Raw genomic sequence first — 21,478 nt, 5'->3', positions numbered from 1 at the left:
TTGAGGCTAGTTCACCTGTGACGGTAAAACCAAGTGCTCTCATGATCTCATCTGCCAAGAAGACTTGCACTGAGATGGTGATGTGAGAGAAGCCTGGAGTCCTGTCCTACGAGGGCCGGAGGAGCTCAGCCTCAGGCCTGGGAAGGGTTCCCTGTGCCGCAGGCTGAGCTCTCTGCTTCTTCTCCAGCATCAGATGTCAGGCAGTGGAATACAGCCCCACTGCTGTCTGGTGGGGACAGTGCTTTGAAAAAGAGCTGGCAAGTGCTGTGTTTTGTTTAGTGTCCATGGGGCAGAGGTGGCAATAAGCTCAACATGAGAGTAGGAGTTGGGATGAGCCAAGACACTGTTGCAGCCAGGTCTCAGAAATACAGTGCTCGTTGGGCTCCCGTGGTGTTTGAGACATTGAGAGTCTGGAGGAAAGAAGCGTTAATTTTTGTAATCGTTCATTTTTACATGTCTACCAACCAAAGAATGTCCTGTAGCCCTTTGTTATTTAATGTTATGTAATGTTTTTTAATGAGGGAGGCCTGGCTTTTGCTTTCCAAATGGTGAATTAGACAGTTGGCAGGTGATGCACAGGCTTTGTCAGCCTGAGAGGGATGTTCTTAAGTTAATAAACAGGGGTTAAGGTTGGTCTTGAACTTGGATTTTGTGAAGCTTTCCTTTGGAAGAGCTTTGCAGCCCCACCAGTCTGCGGCTGAGCAGACCCGCACAGGAGGAGTGGTGCTGGGAGGGGTTCTGGGTGCCCTGGGAGCACGGCCGCGTCTCTGGGGGATTCATTCCCCTTCCCAATCTGGACGCTGGAAAGTCTTGCTAAGAGCGGCTACTGCCTGGGTGTGGGGGGCTGGATGGTGGGCTCCGAAGCATCAGCAGTAATCAAATTTAAAACCAGAACGGAGGTGTAATGGTTTTGTACTACACGGAAGCACCATTCTTACAGACTCTTATCATTGCCCGAAGTTTTCAGATAGAAAATCTTGCTGCTTTTTTGCTTTTGAGATAGCATGGAGATCTAAACAACAAAGCAAGGAACCCTTTTTCTTTTTCTTTTCCTTTTTTTTTAGCATGGCCTGTTGGCAGTGATGAAGTTCATTCTCTCTGCCTGGTTTCCCCAGTTGGATGCAGGGAGAGGACGGTGCTTTCCAGCACCTTCTGTGCCGTACATGTGGGTGAGGGGCAGGCTAAGGCTCTCCTGGAATCCCCCCCCCCCCAACTATGCGGATTCCTCTTATCCCAAAGGCGATGTGGGTTTGAGTTGAAGCCTGGGTTTTGTGTTCCCAAGTAAACAGAGTATTAAGGATGCGACTTAGAACAAGCGCTGGAAGCAGGGGTATGGTCTGTCGGTTGGAAGGGACTGCTCACAGCTGGTAGCCTCTCGTGGGTGTGGGGTCAGCGTGCTGTGGGACGAGGCACCGGAGGTGTTGGTGCTGACAGGTACAGACTAGTCTCCACCTTGAGCCTTGGGAATTCCTGCACAAACTTGCTTGCTGGAGCTTGTTGCTCGGTGGGCTTCGGCAGCTGGGGGAGGAATAGGAAGTGCTTGGAGGGATGGAGCTTTAACACTTCTTCCAGGGTAATTTGCAGCTGATTTTAAACCCATGCTGTTTTCATAGGGGTGTCTGCCCGATCAGGGGATCCCAAGAAGAGATTGTCAGAGCCCCCAGCAGATTCTCCAGCCAGAAGTGCAGTGGTAGGTGTCTCGGTGCAGGGAAAGGAGTAGAAAGAGGAATTCCAGCACAGCAGATCGTCACGGCTCTCCATCTCACGCGATAGCAGGGGATGTTGCCAGGAAGCAGATCTCAGGCCCCTCTTTTCCCTCCCAGGCCCAGTGCTTGGAGCAGGGGGAGCCAAGCAGGGCACTCCTCGGACTTACCAGGTCTGCAGGCACCAAGTTCAGGAGAGTGAAAGGGAAGCTCAGTTAACACACCACGCTGAATTTAGCTGGATATAGAATAAACACGGTGAATGTGAGTTAGTGTGCAGTATGCTGCTCAGGCACACCTGTGCTGTGTTGCAGTAACCTTTCTCTAGCTAATGCTCTCTGGGTAAATCTGTTGTAGCGTTTTGCCACGGAGAAACGGTGGGCACACTCCATGCGTTGGAGGAATCTCTGGTTTCAGGTGGTTTTTGGCAGGGGTTCCTTTGCCTCGGCTGCAAAGTGCAGACGCAGGCCTGCCTTCAGCAGGAGGTGTGTGAACAGCATGGCGATGTAGCAGCCCCGTCTGCCGATGGGCTTGGCTCGGCAGCGACCGGGCATCGCAGGGCTGCTTTGGGGTGAGGCGAGGCCAGCTCTGCAGGGGCTCTAGCAGCTCGGGGCTGGCTGCAGAGTCGTGACAGGAGCTCTGCTCCCCTCTTCTGTGCGGAAAATGCCCACAATGTCCCAGGGTCCGGGTGCAGCCGTGCTGCAGATGTACTGACTTCACTGCATTTTTCTATATTTTTTTTTTTTTTTCTCCTCGCCCTTCCCTCTCCCTTTTATTATGCTGACATCTCTCTGACTTCTTGGGCTCCTACCTTGCTGAGATATTTGCTTGCAAGAGCTAGCACGTCTGTCGGGGAGCTGGGCTGCCTGCGTAGCAGGAACAGCCTAGAGCATCTTCTGCACCGGAGAGATCAGTTTGCCAGGCATGGCTGGGTGGAAAGGTGGGCACCTTTGAGAATGGAGGTGGTGCAACCAGAGGGGGGAGAACAACATGTGCAAATGCCCTCACTGCGGTCTGGATGGCACCCATGTTCCCATCAGATCTTCTCTAATGTCTCTCTGAGTATATATAAGCACAGACCTGGAAATGAGACTCAAAATAGTCCTGTGCATAGCGCAGAGGATGCACTGCAGCGGGCTTGGCTCGGTGACAGCAGACACCCAAGGTGTGATAATGCACGAGCAGGGAACAGTTCCCACTGCTGGTTGTGGTCCTGGCAGGGGACATGCAGAGCCTGAAATCCATCTTCTCCTGGGAGAAGGGTGTAACGCTTGGTGCTTTGCCTCTATTTTTGTTCAGAGCCAGAAATCAAAGTCCAGGGCAGTGCTTCTCCAGCCAGAATAATTTAAAGGCACTTGCTGTTGTTTTAGGGCCAATATTTAACTTGTGCCTGTGATGAGGAATGCCTGTTAGACTCTAAATATTTGCCTTAAGGAAGAAGTTTGAGGGAAGAATGTCCACTGCTGGGAGGGGAAGCAGGGGGGGATTTCAGGAAACGAGTTTAAGTCTCTGCATTTACAGGTCTGTGTAAAACAGCCTGTGTTCCCCTTCTGGCGCAGCTCTGGCAGGTACTGAGGCTGCTCTGGCTGAGCCGCAGCGCAGGAGCGGCTGGGAGGAAATGTTTGTGTGCTCCGGCTGGAGCAGGCAGCGGCACAGGGTGTGTCTGCTCGCACAGCCCCAGTCCTGCGCTCTCGCTGCCAAGGGGGATTTAAAGGCACAGGTTTGGAGCTGCTTTCCAGCTGGGCTGGTGTGGGCAGCTGGGCTGAAGCATGCGTAAACTTCCTGATAAAAGCAGCTTATCAGGAAAGAAATGCTCTGCTGCTTTTGCTTTCTCTGTGGTCTTTGGTGGCAAGAGTGCATTAGCTGCGAAATCCTCTGCAGTGGATCCTGCTAATGGCAGGATTTCCCATTCTCTGGACCTGCTAGATGAGGTGCTTGCGGCTTCTCCTGTCCTCTTTCACCTTTCTGTGTGATCCTTCTCGCACTGTGACACAAACACTGTCTCACGGCCTCCGGTGAGCCTGTCAGGGTGTTTGTCGCTGCTGGTCAGCACTGAGCTTGTCCCGCGTTTCTGGGCAGAGAGGAGCTACGTGGAGCTGTGTGCTGGGATGCTGGTGGTGTGCGTCAAACTTCGGGTCAGGTTATGCTGGCCTCTCCTCAGGCTGTATGGGCTGGTGGTGGTGCGTGAGGACATGGCAATGGAGAGGACCCTGGTCCTCTGTTCCCAGCTCCTTAGGTAGGTCAGGCAGCCCCTGCCTGTGGACAGGGCAGGTTAGTAATTCTGCATCTGGATGTGAAATCTGGCCTTCCTTAGCTGTGTGGTAACCCTCTGCCCCAACCTCTCATGCTCTGTGCTCTTGATTGGATGCTTTTGGCTATCCTTGACTATTTTAGCTGCGTTTTGCTTAGATACAGAACGAACATGTTTTGTCTTGAAGAAAAATCAAAGGCACGCGACTGCGAGCCAGCCCAAGGGGAAGGCTTTACCCGGGCTCCTGTGTGCAGAGTTCAGCCCAGCTCTGAAAGGATGAGAACTTCTCCTTCCAGTGTAGCAAAGGACTTGCAGGCAGCCCTCAATCCCAGCCTGAAGCTATGCCAAGGAGAGTCAAGTCCAGCCGGAGCATGGCTTTGGCTTTTAGTGACAGGTTTGGCACTGGGGAAGCAAAGGCTCGTCAAGCTCAGAAGGTGGTGTGGTGCTGGAGTTCGGAGGGGATCAGGCGCCGTAGAGGGGCTCGTGTTCCAGAGCGTGACTGGCAGCCCCTCTGAGCACGCACCCACGGGGCTGGCTGTGGGTGGGCACCCAACAGCACTGTGCGGCTGTGGGAAGTATTGGCCTGTTTCCATAACAAGTGTTGATGGGGTTAGGCCCACAAATTGGCTGCATAATGAATGAGGGAGCCAGGGGAGCTGTGTCCTGTCTGCAGGGACTGGAAGAGGTGACAGGGAACTAGAAACATGAGTAATAAACCTTTTCTTTTTTTGAGTTAGGGTTTTGGATGGGAGTGTGTACTAGAGAAGGGTGAACGTGTGTTGGCTGGGGTTTCTGGGACAAATCGGAGAAGTGAGAGCCCAGAAATGAGGGAGAAGGGACAGTTTGTTCGTGTAAATAGTGTTCCAGGTATTAATAGCAGCAAGATGAAATGAGTCGTCTGGAGAGGGGGTATATCCTGTGTGCTCTTTCATGTGGGTGATCCCTCTATCAGTTAAGCCCTGTGTGTAGGGTCCAGAGAAGCAGTTCTTGAGCAGGTAAGGTAACGGGAGGAACTGGTGAGGTCACACTAGATCTACCTGTTTGAGGGAGAGTAGTCTTTTGGATGAACCCCTTGAAAAGTTTCCTCTGCCAGTCCACTGCACTTCCACAGCCACCTTTTTTGGCTGTAGCCACTCTTCTGATCCTGTGCAAAATACACACAGGTGGAGAATGAAGGAAGGTGAGAAACCACCTTTGGAACATGCCTTTCTGATGTGGAGGTTGGTGGCAAACCAGACGGAGTCCTTAGTCCACAAAGCTGTCACAGTACTTAATAAAGGGTTGTGAGTCTGATCCTCCCTCTGCGTGAGGGATGGAGGAGTGAAAAGACCCTGAACAATTTGTGGTGTGACCAGGAATGGGATGTAGGTCTCTGGCCTCTCTGTTCTGAAGCTCATCCCTCCCAGTGACCCAGCAGACTGAGGTGTTTGTCTAGGTCTTAGGAATTTGTCCCAGTTAGTTGAGAATCGCCCTTCTCTTAGCCCCTTTTCTTCTCTGAGATCACGGATGCGTTAGTGTCGTGCTGCTTCGCTTCCTCATCTGTGAAATAAGCAGGTTGCTTCTGTACCTTCGAGAGAGGTTGCAAGAAAAAATGTGTAATGGATTGAGCTGCTTGGTCTTGTAATAGAGGGGGTGGGAAGATAAATGCTTCATGGATTGCTCGTTGCTTCTCTGAAGATGCTGCTGACACTTGCGCGTAAGCTGATGGATATTGTCGTGCCATGGAGCATTCCTCCGCCCCAGTTACTCTGCAGTAAAGATTAATTGCATGGTGCTACTCTTTCCTCCCCACGGTCTGGGCTGTGGGTCCTGCTTGTGGTCCTGGAAGGCAGTGAGTGTCCCCGTTGGGGTGGAGAGCTGGGAGCAGTGTATGTAAGCCAGGGCGGCAGTGAGCCAGCTCCTGTGTGACTTTGCAGTAGGGAAGGGATCCTGGCATCTCAGCACAAGGAGTTTGACAGCTCTTCAGGGAGAGGTTTCCCTGTGAACCCCCCCGGAATCTTTCCCTTCCCTCCTCCTCTTCTTTCCCCCCCAATTCTTAAGGTTTGGTAGTAATTTGAGAGGAAATGTGTGGGGCTTCAAGCAGCCTGGGCAAGAAAGCAGAGAGGGAAATGGTGTTTGCTTGAATGTGGGACAGCTGGGCTCGGCAGAGCTGCAGCTCTGCAACCCAGAAATGGAAACAGCCCTTGTCACCAGTGGGAATGACACCCTCCCTCCACCCACCCTGCTCCGGGGGCTCTCCAGGACAAAGGCCAAAGTGACTGGGCTGGGACAGAGCAGAGATGGTGTGGTTACCCCCTTCCTTGTAACCCTAGAGGAGCTGGGGAAGTTGCAATTAGCTGTAGTTTGGTGATTGAAAAGATAACTGGACTCAGGCACCCCTTTCTCCCCTGCCTTCTGTTGCAAAAGGCTACCCCAGATCTGCCACTGCAGCTGCTTCCTAACCTGGTTCTGTCAAGAGGATATGGGTTAAGGGGAAAAAAAAAAATCCTACTATTAAAAGTGCTTATGCCAACCCAGATCCTGCTGACAGAAAAGGGTTTGGTAGCGATACACATGACAGGAGGCCACGCAGATCTCTGCAGAGTGACAGTCCCCAGATGGGATGAGGAACGGGGGAACCCTGCTGTCACACGCATCTTGCTGTTGCGATGCGCGAGCCTTTGGCAGCCAGGCTGGATGTACGCTTAGAATCTGCTGAGTTGGAGTCCTGGTGGGTCTCTTTCCCTGCTTTAAATTGTGGCTGGTTAGTAAGCCCTTCTGGAAACCCCTTCTAGCTGAAGGCCCCAGAGTGCTCAACTTGCCCCTGTTCCCTGCAGGATGAGTAAATATCCCAAATCTTGGCTGTGGTTTTCATTCCTCCAGTGCTGTGTGGCTTTCATCTCTGCCGCTTCCTCCCCTGCCCTGGTCCTGAAGTGGGGTTGGGAAGAAGCCCTGTTGTTTGAGGTGCCAGGCAAATCTGTAATACAGCAATTGTCCATGAGAAGTGTTGATGAAGGTGACTGGGAAAAACTGTCTTGTTTTTTCGTAGCAGCCCAGATGAGCTTTGTACTCCCCTGGCCAGAGCTGGCTGCTTTGCAGCACAGAGTTCCCAGCCCCATCCCTTAGGGGGGCAGCGGGGCTGCCCTGAGCTGCCTGGCCGATGGCCAGCATCTTCTTCTGGCTTAGGCTGCACTGCTGAACTTCCAGATCCTCTGTGAGTGCTCCTGGTGCCTCCCTGGCTCTGTGCTGAGCTTTCTGGGTGGTACAGCACAGGTACATGACACTTCCTTGGTGAAGTACTTGGAGCCAGCTGTCGCAAGGAGTAGTATAAGAGCAAGGGGGCATTTATCGTTTGCATCAGCCATCTGGAAAGCCCCTGGAGCTTGTGATTAGGCACACCAGGAAGATAAGATGGCTAGTGCTGCTGCTTGGATTCTTGCCCAGCTTGCCCACCTGGAAAGAGGTGGGTGCCCAGCCCCTGGAGCCATATGGCGTGCGTGCCAGTGCAGGGTAGTGGATGTAGTCTCTTTTGGGGTGTCCCGCCTGGTGTGACAGGTACGGTCAGGGGTTCAGATGTGCCAAGTACAAGCTTTGAAACAGCAGCATCCACACCTGGTATCATCTAGAGCTCCCTGGTGGCCTGGACTCTGGTAGGACTGTCTGGGCTGCACAGAGAGGGTAACAAGAGAGGGGATTTTCTCCACGTGGCTGCTTGGAAAGCTGCGCTTCAGAGAAGAGAAGAAAAGTCTGCTGTGGACTTGCAGTGTGACTCCAGTTTGGGCAGCAGGGATGTCCTGCTCTCTAGAGATGGTGGCTTCCAGGAGAAGAGTGAGCATCACCTGCTGTCAGAGCAGGTTTGTGCCCTGGCACTTACGTTGTCAGGCTGGTGCAATGTGCTGATGATAGTCCTTGGGCTCCTTGTCTGCCCTGCTCGGGGGGAGCCTTTTCCCTGCTGGCTCCGGGGCACAGTTGGACCCCCCTGCTCCCTGTGTCTTGCACACAAGGAGGCTGTGCACATGGTGAGCTGGGGGAGTGCTCTTGCTCATTCTGTGGCTGCTTAGGGGCTGCAGGCAGGGAAAATGGAAGTGCTGAGAGCTAGTGCTCTGCTAAACTTTGATCTCCTGCTCACTGGAAGCTGGGAGTGAGTGAGGATAGTCTGGGTGGCTCACTGATGCTGAGCCAGCTCCGGCCAGTTTCAAGCCATTTGTGTTGTGGGGAGACCCATGGCGTGAGCATCGAGGGCAGCAGTCTGTTCCCAGTCTCCTGTTCCCAAGGTTATTTGGGAGCCCATTCGAAGGCTGTGGGGAGGAAAAAGTGCTGAGTGTGTCGCTCTGGTGTCCCACTCCCTGGGGAGGAGAGCGCCTGGCTCGCCCACGCTGGTGTTCAGTCAAGTTCCTTTGTGGGGAGGAAGTCTCCTCCAGGTGGATGAAAGGTTTTGAGACACTCATCCAGCTTGGGCTTGGGGGAGGAAAGGAAGGGAAGAGCCACGCGCATCCAGGAATTTGCTTTTGTTATAGGAAAGGGGTTGGGAAAAGTCTCTTATCCTTTGGAGAACAGATGTTGAGCCCCTGGTCCTAGCTACAGCTTATCCCTTGCAATGCCGGAAGGAAGCACATGTGGGATTCAAGGCTGTGGGATCTCTGAGGACATCCTCGAAAGGGTTGCGTTCTTCCTCTGCTCTTGAATGTCTCCCACCACTTGACAGCACTCCCTCTGAGACAGCTTGGATGGCTGTGTCTTCCCGTGTCCTCTGCTCCCCTTCTGCTGCTGCCTGGCCCGCGGGACACAGCTGTGGTTTGTGCTCTGTAAGCAGAGCCATGAGGAGCTCTCCCACAGCACGTGGGGGGAGATCTTGCCCCACAGTTTGATCGGACCCTCTGACCCATGCACACCAAAACACCTCTGCCTGGGCTTCCTCTGGAGCCTCGTCTTGCCGTGGTGAGGCGTGGATCATTCCGTGGGCAGCGTCCCCCTTGAACGATGCCCACACCGCCTCCTTATCCGTGGGAATCGATAAAGGAGCTGGGTCGTCAGCAAGCAGGGAGCTGTTGTGTCGTCCACTGGCTGCATGGGTGGGTGTGGGTCCGAGGCTGCCGCCACAGGCTGGGGGTTGCTCTGTGGCTTGTTGACAAGGGGTGAAGGTGGCACAGCAGCCCCTCCTCGGTACCGTGGGCTTTTCACGTTGTGGTGAGGATTGTTGCTATCATGTCCTGGCTCGCTTTCTGTCCTCAGGGGCTGGGGGTTGCATGAATAAGAGGAAGTTTTTGCTGTAGGTCTTTCTCAGTGGGCTGTAGTGGAGGCTGTGGACCCTGCTCTGCCTTCAGTGAAGTGGAGAGAAATGATGTCACTGTGCACAGCATCACCTGTGTGACGAGGCTTTATTGATGGATTGGCCTTGTGGTGACGGTTGGGCTGTCCCAGGGCTGGGAGAGCAGGATGCCTTCTCATCTCCCTGCTTTGATGGGAAGAACTGATTTCAGTTTGGGATTTGGAGATCTCTGGGAGTTTGCTGTTTCAACCATCTGACTTCATGCTACTGTTTGAATATATGTGTGTGTTCTTGTGCACAACTGCAAATTTGGGGAAGGGAAGGAAAACCCCGAAGTTTATTAACAGCAAACAGTGCAAAGTGGCCCTGATGCTGGGCTGGGAAATAAGCCCATCACAATGGGCTGGGAAACGGACAGTCGCTTGCCAGAACATCTCCTCTCCTGCTCTGGTGAGGTGTGTTAACAGCACCGGCTGCGTGCTGTTCTCTGTGGGTCACTGGCCACTGGCTCCAGAAGACAGTGAGCGGGTAGGCTCAGGACTGGCTCTCGGGTGGGCACATGGTGGCCTCACAGCTGCTGCAGTGTTTCCCCTCTCTGCTTTTCTGGGCCATTGGCATGCTGCTCTGATGCTGCCTCACCTGCTGTGTCTGCTTTTGTACCTGCTGTTCCCTTGGGTTTGCTACCAAAATCCTCTCGTGGCAGGTTATCCCTAAACCTTTTCCGTTTTTTTTTCTTTTTTTTTTTTCCTGGGCAGGTTCTGCAGCCTCTGCCGGGTGGCCTGGCAGGAGGCAGGGCAGCCCTCTGCTGCCACGGCTGTTGTTGCAAAGCAAAGGTGCAGCACGTTTGTGGCCGCAGTGGAGGCGGGGAGAGAGCCGCCTTCTGTTCGTTCTGTCTGTGAAACCGATGGCAACTCTTCTTTCACGTCCATTCCTGTGCACGCTGCCGGATGTGGACTAAGATCCCTTATCGAGAGAAACGCAAGCAGCACTTTATGTTGCTTTTATGAGAAGTGTTAGCTTTTCAGGGCATGAGAGTATTCAGGGGCTGGGGAAGTAGTGTGCTGGTAGAGATGGTCTTAACCTTGTTTCAGGCTGCAGTGGCACAGTGTTCTAGCCTCAGATGTGAGATGCGAAATGGAAGTGGTTGTTCCAAGCTGCTGAGTGAAAATTATCTATTTGTCTAGAAGCCTTTGTTTTGTGGGTTTTTTTCACCACTGCCTGGTGACTGCGAAGCAGGGTGTGAGCTCTGGGGATGGGAGGGAAGGGGAACTTGCCTCACTCGGAAACCTGACATCTGAACGTAATGCTTTCCTGCCTTGTTCCTGGACCGTGGCCCAGCACAGGTACCCTCACAACCAGGTGGCTGATCTGGGTTGCAGTGGTAGTGAATTTGTGTGTTTGTGACAAATGTAGGATCATCCCTTTCACAGAAAGGCTTTGCGGGTGCCGTGGGTCCCACCGCTGCACCTGCCTCTTTCCACTGACTCAGCATTGTTACCTGAAGTTAAACCTGCTCTCGAAACTTCTGCGATGCTGGGGGAAGGATGGAGAGGGCACGGCAATACCTGTTACAGACATGCTTGTGCAGCTCCCGTTCTGCATCTGCAGCCACCGCTCAGCTTTCGCAAGTCCATCGCCCTTTGGTTGGATCCCCATAGTGCTGCGAGCCTGGCAGTCACTTGAAGCACGTCTGGATCTGTCCTTCTTCGGCCTCCCTTTACGTATTGTATGCCAAGGCAGTAAAAGGGTGACTGAGTTGTCAAGGTTTTTTGTTTGGTTTGGTTTTTTTTTTTTTCCTTCACAGCTGAAGCAAAAATGGTTAAAAAGGATCTGTGTCTGGTGGCGGAGGTTGAAATATGGAATAGGGCTGTTCCTGAAGATGTTTTGGGCTCTGGCTCTGTGGTTGTCTTCCAGAGGTCAGATCTCAGTAGCTGTTTGAGCAGTAGTTCTTCCTGGGCTTCTCTGTTTCCCAGGGCACAAACATGACTCAGTGATTTGGGATACAGACAATCCTTTGGATACCTGCTTGCAGAGAGGGCCTATTTTGCAAGGAGTCACCAGGCATGAAAGCTAACCTCAGGTTTTGCAGTAGGTGAGTGTTGCGTTAGGGACTTGACCTTTCCCAAGTCAGATCTGGCTGGACTGTTCTGCTCTGAAGCTTCTTGGGGTTGGTGTTAGCTGTACAGCTGAGTCCTTGTGCTTTATGCTGTGGGCATTGAGTGGAGTAAATAGCAATATTGGGTCTTGACTGTAGAAATGAAGCCTTTGCAGGCTTTCTCCCAAGATGTGTGCACTTGTGACAGTGAAATCACGGCAAGAACTGGGCAGGACGGGACTGGTTGGGGAAAAAAAGCAGGTTCTGCTCTTATGTCAGCCCCAGTAAACGTGCGGAGGGGAGAGCAGGAGAAGGGGAAGGCACCGGACTCGTAAACGGGTTTTTGCTGGCCAATTGCTGCGGACTTTTGGAAGGCAGCTGGTTCCTTTGCAGCTCTGCCTTCTAGCAGCGGCATGGATTTAATTAGCATCCTGTCTCTAACTGGAGCTTGCTGCGTTGTGGATGTATTGTCTGGTTTAAATAGAAAACCCACTGGCAGAGCCACAAAACCCGGCGCATGTGAGGGGCTTGATGGCTGAGACCACTTCTTCAAGTAAGTGACTCTATGAAATGCATTATTGAATCCAGCTCTTGTGGTGCCAAGCGGGGGCTTGAAAGGCATCGTCAGCATCTTGGCTGGGGTGCCTGCGTGTGTCCCATGGAAACTGCTGGAGCACATGGGCTGTGGGAAGGGATGAAGAGCCGGGAGTTGGACTCTGACTACTGTCCTTTTAAGGTCTCCCAGCCAGAGACTCAGCTTTGTCTGTAATGAACTTCCTTTCTTCCAGTAGTACTAACTCTATGTTAGTAAAACCGAAACCACTTCAACATCCTAATTGGCTTTTTTTTGTGCTGAATTGTTAAGATGTGATAGATTGTGCAGAATTACAGCCTTGGGTAATATACTTCACGCAGAGGCAGAAGGCAAAGCCTGTGTCTTTTCCGTTGTTCAGAACCAGGTTTACGCTCTGGTTACCCATCTGCTACCCACGACGTCCTTCTTACGGTAATAGCAAAGCAAGTTGCAGTTTCTCAGGCAGAAATTGCTCCCATCTGTGAGCAGGAACACCGAAGTGACACTAGTACAAGCAGTGGGGCAGCAGGCTGGAGCTGTAGTTAGGTCACTTGCTGATCTTGCCATCTTCCAGCAGCATACCAGAACCTCTCCTGGCCCAGCAGCCATGAGGACGGCCGTTGCTGATCCTGGGAGAAGGGATGCTGGAGTAGAGAACAGGTAGAAGATGCCGGTAACATCCCAGAGGTGCAACAGCAGGGCTGGATGGGAAGGGGGGCAGCCTCAGCTGGGACCTCGGTTGGTCTCAGCATCTCTTGGTACCTGATGCCCTCCCTGCAGCCGGGGGTTTGGCATTCCCGACACCTCAGGGTAGTTTGCAATTGCTGCTGTTTCCATGTGGTGCAGGGACCATGGGAATGGCTCACGAGATGGACACAGCTCGAGAACCAGGAGGTGGCTGCCCTCAGGCTTCATTGGGCACAATCACATGTCATGCAAGGGGTAAATCAAGGTGTATGGTACAGACCCCTTTTGTGGGGTCTGTAGAGTCATCTAAAAAGCTTCCTTTCAAATCTCTCTAATAAAGCTTCAGTGTTTTCTGGTAGACGCTATGAATTCTGTAGCTGGAAGTTTAAATTTGTGGCTGATGAACCCAAGCAGGTGAATAGACTCTCTTAGGCACTTGGTTCTTGGATGGATTTTTCTGACTCGTGCTGTGTTTGATCTTTTCCAGTCTAGTTTTCAGATCTGGTTTTATTTTAGCATGTGTATATTTACTATTATTATTTTTCCTAGAGAAGTATTTTTAGCTTTTTGCTTGGTTCCTGTGCTGCTGCTGAAATTTCCATCGTGGTATTGCCGGCTCCTTGGTAAAGCATAGTTAATATTTTCCATCCAGGTGTAACTGCTTTGGACGGGGATCCAACGAAAAGAGTGAAATTCTACATTTGGCTGGGAGCAAATTGCATAGCAGCTTGCAGCAGTGGAGAGATGCTTCATGAGGTTTTCTTTGTGACTGCTTTTACTGAGAGATTTAGGAGTTGCCTTAGAAGAGCTGTTGACTCTGCAAGCTTGTTTGTGCTCAAAAACATTGAGGATCTGGGTGGTTCTGAATTTGGACTGTCCAAAGCACATTGATTTCCATTTCTGCCTATGCAGGCAGGGAGCAAACATGCATCAGAACAGTCTCACTCCTGTTGGTTAAAGAAGGGCCCATTTTCTCATTAGATATTTCTGGGTGCAAAATAATTACTGCTGAACTGCTGCCAGAAAGCTGACTCTTAGTAAAGCTGATGCTATACACATGCACCCCTGCCTGCCCGCTCGTTACCAGGCAGGGAGTTTTCCTCATCCGCACTGAGCTGTGGTGTGAGTGGTCGAGACTTCAGGGTGAAGTTGTCTGGCTGTGGATCCAGGGGTGTTCTCCAGCACGTGGCTTGTACGGATTTTCTGTGCTCCTCTTGAAAAGGAGGCAATTGTTTTAAAATCACAGGAGCATAGAGAATTCCCACCTTTGCATGAGTTCATCGGCTCTTCAGAGCATTGCCTCCTGGGCTCCACTGGAAACTGAAAACACTACTACTGGTGGTTTTTCCCCTTTTTTACTACTTAATTTCATTATGTTTAGAGAACAGACTTCAGTTTTGCTCCTACTCTCTTTTGGGGCTGTTGCGATGCTGGAGCTGGATTGGGGGATGCTGTGCACGCTCCGGGTTCATAAGCACATACAGCTCCTTGTGCAGCAAGAGTCTGGGATGGTTGGGTTGTCCAGCACTAACTGCGCCACTGCTGGTGCTGGAGTTTGAGGAACAGCTGAGATGTTGCTTCTAAAGCAGGCTGATGGTTTTGACCATGTCAGCTGGTGTCCTCTGAAGATCTCAATGAAATCACATATGAGTCATTACTGGTTTTGTGCTGTGAGAACTTGGGGTAGCTGAGCATCGGTGAGACCTCCAAGCTGTGGAGCGGGACTCCTGTTCGTTAGAAGTAGTTCTCTGTGCAGTGTTAAAACTGCTCTTCCTGTCGTTACAGAGAGAACAATGTGGCACAAACATTAAAAAAAAAAAAAAAATTAAACATTCATAGTAATCCATTAAAAAGTCATATTTGTGTTTGGAAGCTGGGAGAAAATAACTTTGACGAGATTTGGAGCTTGATCTGTTGTAGGTCAAGAGCTGACCAGAGTGTAGAGTGTCTAAAAATCTCCTGGGGAAGGGAATAGCCAGTAACAAGAGAACACTTCTAATTTAGATAAAAGCTTAATAGACATGATAGCTGGAAGAGGAAGCCAGAATGAAAAAATCAGTCATCTTCACAGCTCAGCTCTGATGAGAAAAAAAATACTATTTTTATGATTTTTTTTCTTTTAATCCTAGTAGGTTTGTGGCTTGAATTTATTTTTTTTTGGACGTGGCCAAGAGCCACGGAGGGATAGTGGGGTGAAACACTGAGGCGTTTTAATCTCTAAGGCTCAACACGTTCCTCCTCAGTCACTTGGTTTGCTAGAAGTAAATTTTTTGTTTATTCTGTTTCAACTATATAGCTGGAGGTGCTGGTGTGTCTGATTATTTGCTCCGTTAGTGTCTTGAGTTTGTTTTTTGTTTGTTTTTTTTTAATTATGGTGCTAAGAGCAGTGTTAGCTGTGTCTGACCCCTCCGCTGCGCAGAGGGGGCAGGAGCCTGGCCGTGGGATGCCACAGGGGCAGGAGGGCACTGGCGAGGCTGAAGGTGCCAGGAGCACCCTGCGCCCGCCGCCCCGGGGCTGAGCTGGGCTGAGCGTGTGCGAGTGGAGTCCTCTCTCCTGACAGGCACACTGTGTTCTTAGTAAAGAGCTGGGAAGCCAGGAAGGGAGGGGAGGTTTGGAACAAGGATGCTCGGATCATGTTGGATTAAAAGCTTTGCTGCTACAGTTAGGGGATTTTATGGTGTGTGTGGTGATTTTTTGGGTTTTGTTTTTTTTTTTTTTTTTCCCTCTGGGCACTAGAAGAAATTCTGGTAGAAACATTAGCCTTGGCTTTATTATTTTTTTTCTTCTTTTCAAGAAACAACCTGGATGGGAAAAAATCATGTTTTGGACAAACTGCCCTTGCACACTTCCTAATTGTAAACATTGTGGGGCCAAAAGTGAAACCACGCTGTGGTGTGTCTGTTCGCTGGTGGTGGAAACCAGCCGCAACCGTTCCCATGTCGAACGGAAAACTGTACTTCAAACGCTCCTGGTACAGTGACCATGGTGATAGGACTGCGTCTGCCGTGTAATCGATGACTCAGTCTGATAGCACTATACAGACGTGAACCGGTGTCCGTCTCTGTGTGATGAGGGATGCAGCGGCTCGTAAGGAAGCAGTCAGGAAGATGGGCGGCAGGACTTCAGACCAGGGCTGCTCTTCGGGACAAGCAGGCTGGTGGGCTTGACTTGAAGATCCAAAAAGTAGATCTGTGACCGTTGGATATTCCCTGCTGATGACCTCACGCGTGGGCAGCAGGAGCGCAGGTACAATGGGTGGATTTCACAGGATGGTGTTGCCGTTCGGTGGGGGGAGTTTCTTCAGTCGGTTACTGGGTTCTTGCCTTTTCCCTGAAGGATACCTTGGAGGAGGCAGAGGGAAGGTTGCTGAGCTCTCAGCACTGTTCAAAAGCTGAGAAAGAGCCAAGCATCTCCCTGGGGACCTCAAATGAACAAGGCAGATGCAGGGGAGTTGTTATCCCAGTGTAACGGCCGGGCTGTGAAGGGCCAGGAAGTCAGTACATGCCTAAATCACCAGGGAGGCAGTGGCAGAGCTGAGAGCTCTCAAATCCCAGCCCTGAACTTGAGCGACAAGGCTCCCCCACCTCTCGAAACACGCCGCACGTTACGCCTGGGTTCCCCGGTGGCTCTGCATCAGCAGTTAAGTAACAAACTATTTAACAAGAGCTTCCTGTTGTGCTGACACCAACATGAGTGCACAAAGGAGGAAACGGAGTAAACAGAGCTGTGCTGGCTCCCACCTCACTGTAAGCTGGGAAAAGCGTTGGAGATTGTGGAGAGGCCTGGATGCCATCTCTGCTGGGGTTGGGGGATGATGTTCTTGCGGCTATGATCAGCAGAAACTACGCAGGCGTCGTGCATTGCTGGGAAAGCGACTGCTTTCAGGACTTCCTGATTTTTAAGGGATTCCCTGGGACAGATAAAGGCCCCTTCACCCCTGCCCTCCTGCTCTGACTCCTCCACAGGGGCTGTCCCCTGGGAGATGCAGCCATTCCACATCTCTCCTGAGGCATGGCAGGCGAGATGTTCACATCCAGGACTCCCTTCCCTGCTGGGTGCCTCGAGTTCCTTGGTCAGAGCACTCAGTGCTCTCTTTTCTTGAGGGATCGGGAGGAAATTGGGCCAAAACAGGCCAATCTGCCTTTGCTGCAAGGAATATTCTGCTGCCGTGGTAGGTTTGCTTGGGTGTCCCATAATCGGAGCTGTAGCTGGTAGAGGCACAAGGTGGAGCGAAGTCATGGCGCTGCACAGCCCTGCTGCCTCTTCAGCCCACAGAGCAAACTTCCCTGGGAGGGGATCAGGACGGGGTTTCTCCAAACAGCAAGGTTTCCCTCTTCCTCCTGGGGAAGCAGCTAATGCAGCTGGGGACAGCCCACCTCACAGACCTGTGTCCAAGCTTCTTTGGCATGTCTGCTGTGGGAAGGAGCTGATGGCGAGCTGCTGTGTCCAGCTCGGAGGAGAGGTGTGTGTCTAGGGGTGGAGGAAGCTCAGGAGATCCCTCTGGAGCTTGCTGCATTGCTCGAGCCTGGCAGCACAAGGCAGGGAGAGGAGCTTATGCTTCCAGCTTACAACTTGCCTGCTGCCCAGGCAAGCCCAAGTCTTGGAAGAACTCTTTATTTAAAAAAAAAAAAAAAAAACAACCCCTTCTACTGATTGTCTTGTTTTCTTAAAAATCCACCCAGCATGGATTTTTCTCATAAATGTTGAGACTTGAGTTGCAGGGAGCTTGACAGCACGCTCTGGAGCGTGATGCCACCTCTCCAAGGTAGAAGTGGGAGCAGGCTTATCGTGGTGTCTGATGCGGCCATCTCAAACCAGGCTTTCTCCTGCAGCACCGGTATGTGGGCGCAGAGAAAAGGGAAGGAAGGTGGCGTGGGGAGTGGGTTCCTGGTACTGCTGCGGGGCTGGGAGTGAGTCACCTCCCAGCTTTACACTCTGTCGGTTCTGGAAGAGAGGAGTTTTGAGCCCGTGAGGTTAAATAGGTGCTGAAGGTGTATGAATGCTCCCACCTCAGTGTAAAGGTGGCCTAGTTCCAGTTTGTATTTTGTTCTTAAACATCAATTAAATAACAGTGGGTCAAGCTGGGTCTTTATGCATGTGTATGTGCTTGCTGTCACTCCAGTACAGGTTGTCTGGTTGTGCCGGTCACATTGGCTGTCCCACAAGAGATGCTAGCATTGGGCTTGGAGAAATATGGTTTAAACACAACTTCCAGAATATGTGAAGTAGTGGCATTATTTTTACATCTTGGATTTCCCTTTTGTGGTAGCTGTATGGACAGGCTTTTCCTTGAAGCTTTCAGCTATTGAAGGAGCAGAAGTGAGGAGATTCAGCCCAGAGGGAGGATCTCAGCCAGCTCTGTAGAGCATGGGACACTGCAGACCCAGCGGGATGGGTTTCTGCTGTGCTGGGACATTCCAGAAGGTTTTTCCTTTCCTCTCGGTTGAGAGCAAAGTTGGTGGGACAAAATGACTTCATGGCCAGTTCCCATCCTTTGGAGCAGCTGGAACAGCCTTTGTCTGCAAGCTGCCGTCTTGTTCCTCCAGCCTGTGCTAGCCTCTGCTCCCCACTGCCACGAGTGCACATGGGAACAGTGGCCCTGTGGAGGATGCAGGTGTGGGCCCAAACCTCCATCTCAGGAGGACCTTTCGTACCGTTCACAGCATGAGGTTGGAATGAGTATGTTTTTCTTTGCCCCCCTTCAGCATCTGTTTCTCATCCTATAGCTGCTCATCCCCCAGATGAGTTGTTCCTTTCCTGAGCTTGCTCAGCCTGGAAGGCCCCTAGTGAGAGCCACACGTGAGTACCAAGAGTTGTCCTGCTCCTCCTGGGTCTCTGGAGGCCTCATGTCAGATGTGGGGCAGATGGAGAGGGCCCAGCAGTGTTGCAGTGGTGCCTGGAGGCTGGTCTCCATGCGTTCGGGTAACACTCTTGTGTCTGCAGGCTGCTCAAAAGCTGGAGGCTTCTGGTACCCTGTTGCCTGTCCGGTCCCTGACCTCTCGTGGGGTGCCTGTGTCGGGACGCGCTGGTTCTCCTGCCCTCACGCAGGTGGAGGGAGCTGCTCCGCGTCCCTCCGGTGCCTCCACTCCCACCTCTGGCTTGACTCTCCCGATTACAGGGGTCTCCTGTGGGAAGCCTGGTGAGCTGAGTGGGAAACCTCTGTGTCATGGCACAGCTTTTCCCCATCTTGTCACGAGCAGGGCTGGCTGCCGGCACAAGGCTGGAATACATTTTTAACTACAAACCTTTGTAGATGTCATCTGGGACCGTCTGCAGCTTGCTTTAAAGATGTTGGATCTTGCTTTGTTTTAAGACTTTTGATCTGCTTGTAAGCTAAGACTTCACTTCCTCTTAAAACTTTTAAAATTTATTGGGTTTTGGTTTCAGCTGTGTAAGGCCACTGGTTGCTTTTTGGTCTGGATTTTGGTATTGAGAGCCAGCTGATGGGTCGTCCTTCGGGACATCAGGGTATTTGTGATTATTTTTAGCTTTTAATTGGCAGTGATCTGTACTTGGAGCTGCGTAGCGTCAAGGGCTTTTCTTTTTTGTGCTCTCAAGAAGCTTTCCTTTCTCTTTCATCTGGATGCAGCTGTGTTTCTCTTTTGCTTGCAAAGCGCAGAGTACACGGGGAAACCAGCTTCAAGTAACCATCCCAAGAGCTTGCAGAGATCAGGGCTCGGTACAGTCAAACCTCTGTGGCTGGTAGCAGCGTCGCACCCGCCCGGGTGTGCTGGCTGGTCCAGGACACCTGGACTCTGTTCTGAAGAAGCGCCGCAAACCTGCTCCCTGACCTTCACCAGTCACTTCCCTGCTCCGGGCCGCTATTTTTTCCTTTTCTTCCCCTCTTTTGTCTTGCCCCGTTTAATTGTAACCTCTTTCGGGTAGGAACACTGTGTGTGTATAAAGGGCCTAGAACAATGTGCCCCAGATGGTATTGTACAAGTCTTTTCTCGGCAGCCACGAGGTTTCACTATGCAGGAAAGAAATTTTTAAAAATACAACTTTTCAGCATTTTATACTTGCAAATGTGGCCAGGCACTTCCCGAGCCTTGTTATTTCAGTCCAAGTCCCAGGTCTTGGAGACAAGGGCTAGCACTAGGAACTTTTTCTTCTGATTTTTTTTTTTTTAAAAAAACCAGTAAACAACCCCCCACCCCCAGTGCCTTTTTCTCACCCTCATGACTGCAGGGAAAAACTTGTAAATGTGACCAGGGCAGAACTGGCATGCTGAAAACCAGATGGCAAATAAAAAGAACCTAATATTTCAACAAAAACAACATGAACCCCTTCTTTGGGTTTCGGATGATCGCTTGAGTTTGGTTTTGTCCCCTTTATGGTTCTTTCAGTGTTTTTGTGGTTCTGTTTTTGGGAGGTACTGAAGTCACTTGCACTTGTCTGCAGTTTATTTCATTTTCAGATTCCCTGGCTTGAAGCACTTGCATTGCAAACACTGTAGGGCAGTGCTTATTTGTTTTAAGACCACAGCTTGCTTTGGAATTTCTTCTACCAAACTTCAGGCTAATTTTTTTTTTCTTATTTATCCCCCTCCCCCCCCCCCCAAAGAGAGAAAGAAGTTTTCTTAGTCTCATCTTGCATCAGATTTGATACCAGGCCAACAAATCCAGCCTAGAAGGTGCTTTTCTGAGGCTGCTTGCCTTGATGTGACCTTCTGGGTGAGGATTCCTGTCCAAAATGCAGCAACATGCTGTCGGTTTTGTCAGGGGCATCTTCCCCACCATACTGCTGCCCTGGGGTGGCAGGACAGGGCAGGTGTGGGTCCCTGTTGCCCATCCAGAGGCTGCTGTGTTTTAACAAATACAAGTTTTACAGGGCTGCTCACTCCAGAGCAGTGGGAGTCCTGGGATTTTACTGAAGGTTTCTGTTTCTAATTAGGTTGTTCTCAATTTTAAAGGCCAGAGATCTCTTTATGGCACAGAGTGGAAAACCTGACCAGTCACTGACACCGCACAGGAGGTGGGTCCTGCTTTTGTACCGAGGTACAGAGAGCCATTGCCTCTCTTTGGCATTCTTTGGATGTGAAAATAGATTCCTCCCAGCACTCAGCTCCCCGTGGCTCATCCACAGGGGCGGCTGGTGGGCAGAGTTTGGAGGAGCATCACTTGCCCTGCCTGACTCAAACGGACGTGGTTCAGTGACTTCCTGCTGCTCTGACCGCTCGGCTTTGGGAGAGGGGGAGTTGCGGTGCGGCAGCCAGCTGGCACGCAGCCCCCGCGCGGGGGTCCGTGCCGTGGCCTTGCCGGTCGTTGCCCTGGCCCAGCTGCCTGAAATAGGGGTTTGGAGCTGGGGAGGGCTGCTCCGGAGGCTGGGGCTTGCTGTGCAGGCAGGGCTGGAGAGTCGCGCTACACTGCTGCCTGTGTTTGTCTGGGCCAGGGGAAGACAGCATGGTCTCCCAGTGCTCGCAGGAAACAGTATTTATTTTTTCCCTTCTGTTAGGGCTCTGTCTCGCTCCATTGTCTGAAATTCCCTTGCAGAGTCTGACCCGTAACTCTTTTAAAAAAAATAATCCCAAGCACAGGACTAGAGCTCCCTCAGCTTTGGCTGTCGGCCGTCTGACTCTATGCAAACAGTCTGGGCCTGAAACCCCCCGGGACTGAACATAAAGGTCTGATTGAAAACAAAAATGGGGTATGAAGCAGTGTGGCCCATGCATCGCTGGCTGCCTCCCCTTCCCTGGTGTGTGGCCAGAACCACCTCCAGGGAAGGTGGCTCCCAAAATGCTTGGGGAGAGCCATGCTGTGCTGCCTGCACTGGGAGCTGGGAGGTCGTGGGGGAAATGGCTACCCGGTGTTCTTGTGCGAGGCTGGTGGAGGTGGGAGAAGTGAGAGAGGGGCGGGAGGGCATCGCCATGTGCTGAACCCAGGGCGGAAATTATCGGGGAAGCAAAGAATGAGCAGGATAT

The 21,478-nt window shown here is 51.6% G+C and overlaps 1 protein-coding gene across 3 annotated transcripts in view; it reads left to right on the top strand.

The window, feature by feature from the left end:
- The window catches only part of CSNK1G2 (casein kinase 1 gamma 2), a 45,374-nt gene that overhangs the window by 4,400 nt on the left and 19,496 nt on the right, over positions 1–21,478 (top strand). The window contains exon 1 of one of the 3 annotated variants that reach the window (XM_075776312.1): positions 15,353–15,804. The exons of the other annotated variants lie outside the window; for them this stretch is intronic. The gene's annotated coding sequence lies outside the window, so the exon portion shown is untranslated. Of the gene's footprint in view, positions 1–15,352; positions 15,805–21,478 lie in introns of those variants that run through there. 3 annotated transcript variants of the gene reach the window in all.

The sequence above is a fragment of the Balearica regulorum genome, chromosome 26 (genome assembly GCF_011004875.1).
Source record: "Balearica regulorum gibbericeps isolate bBalReg1 chromosome 26, bBalReg1.pri, whole genome shotgun sequence".
Classification (NCBI taxonomy): Eukaryota; Metazoa; Chordata; class Aves; order Gruiformes; family Gruidae; genus Balearica; species Balearica regulorum.
This window is presented reverse-complemented; position numbering and strand designations above follow the sequence as displayed.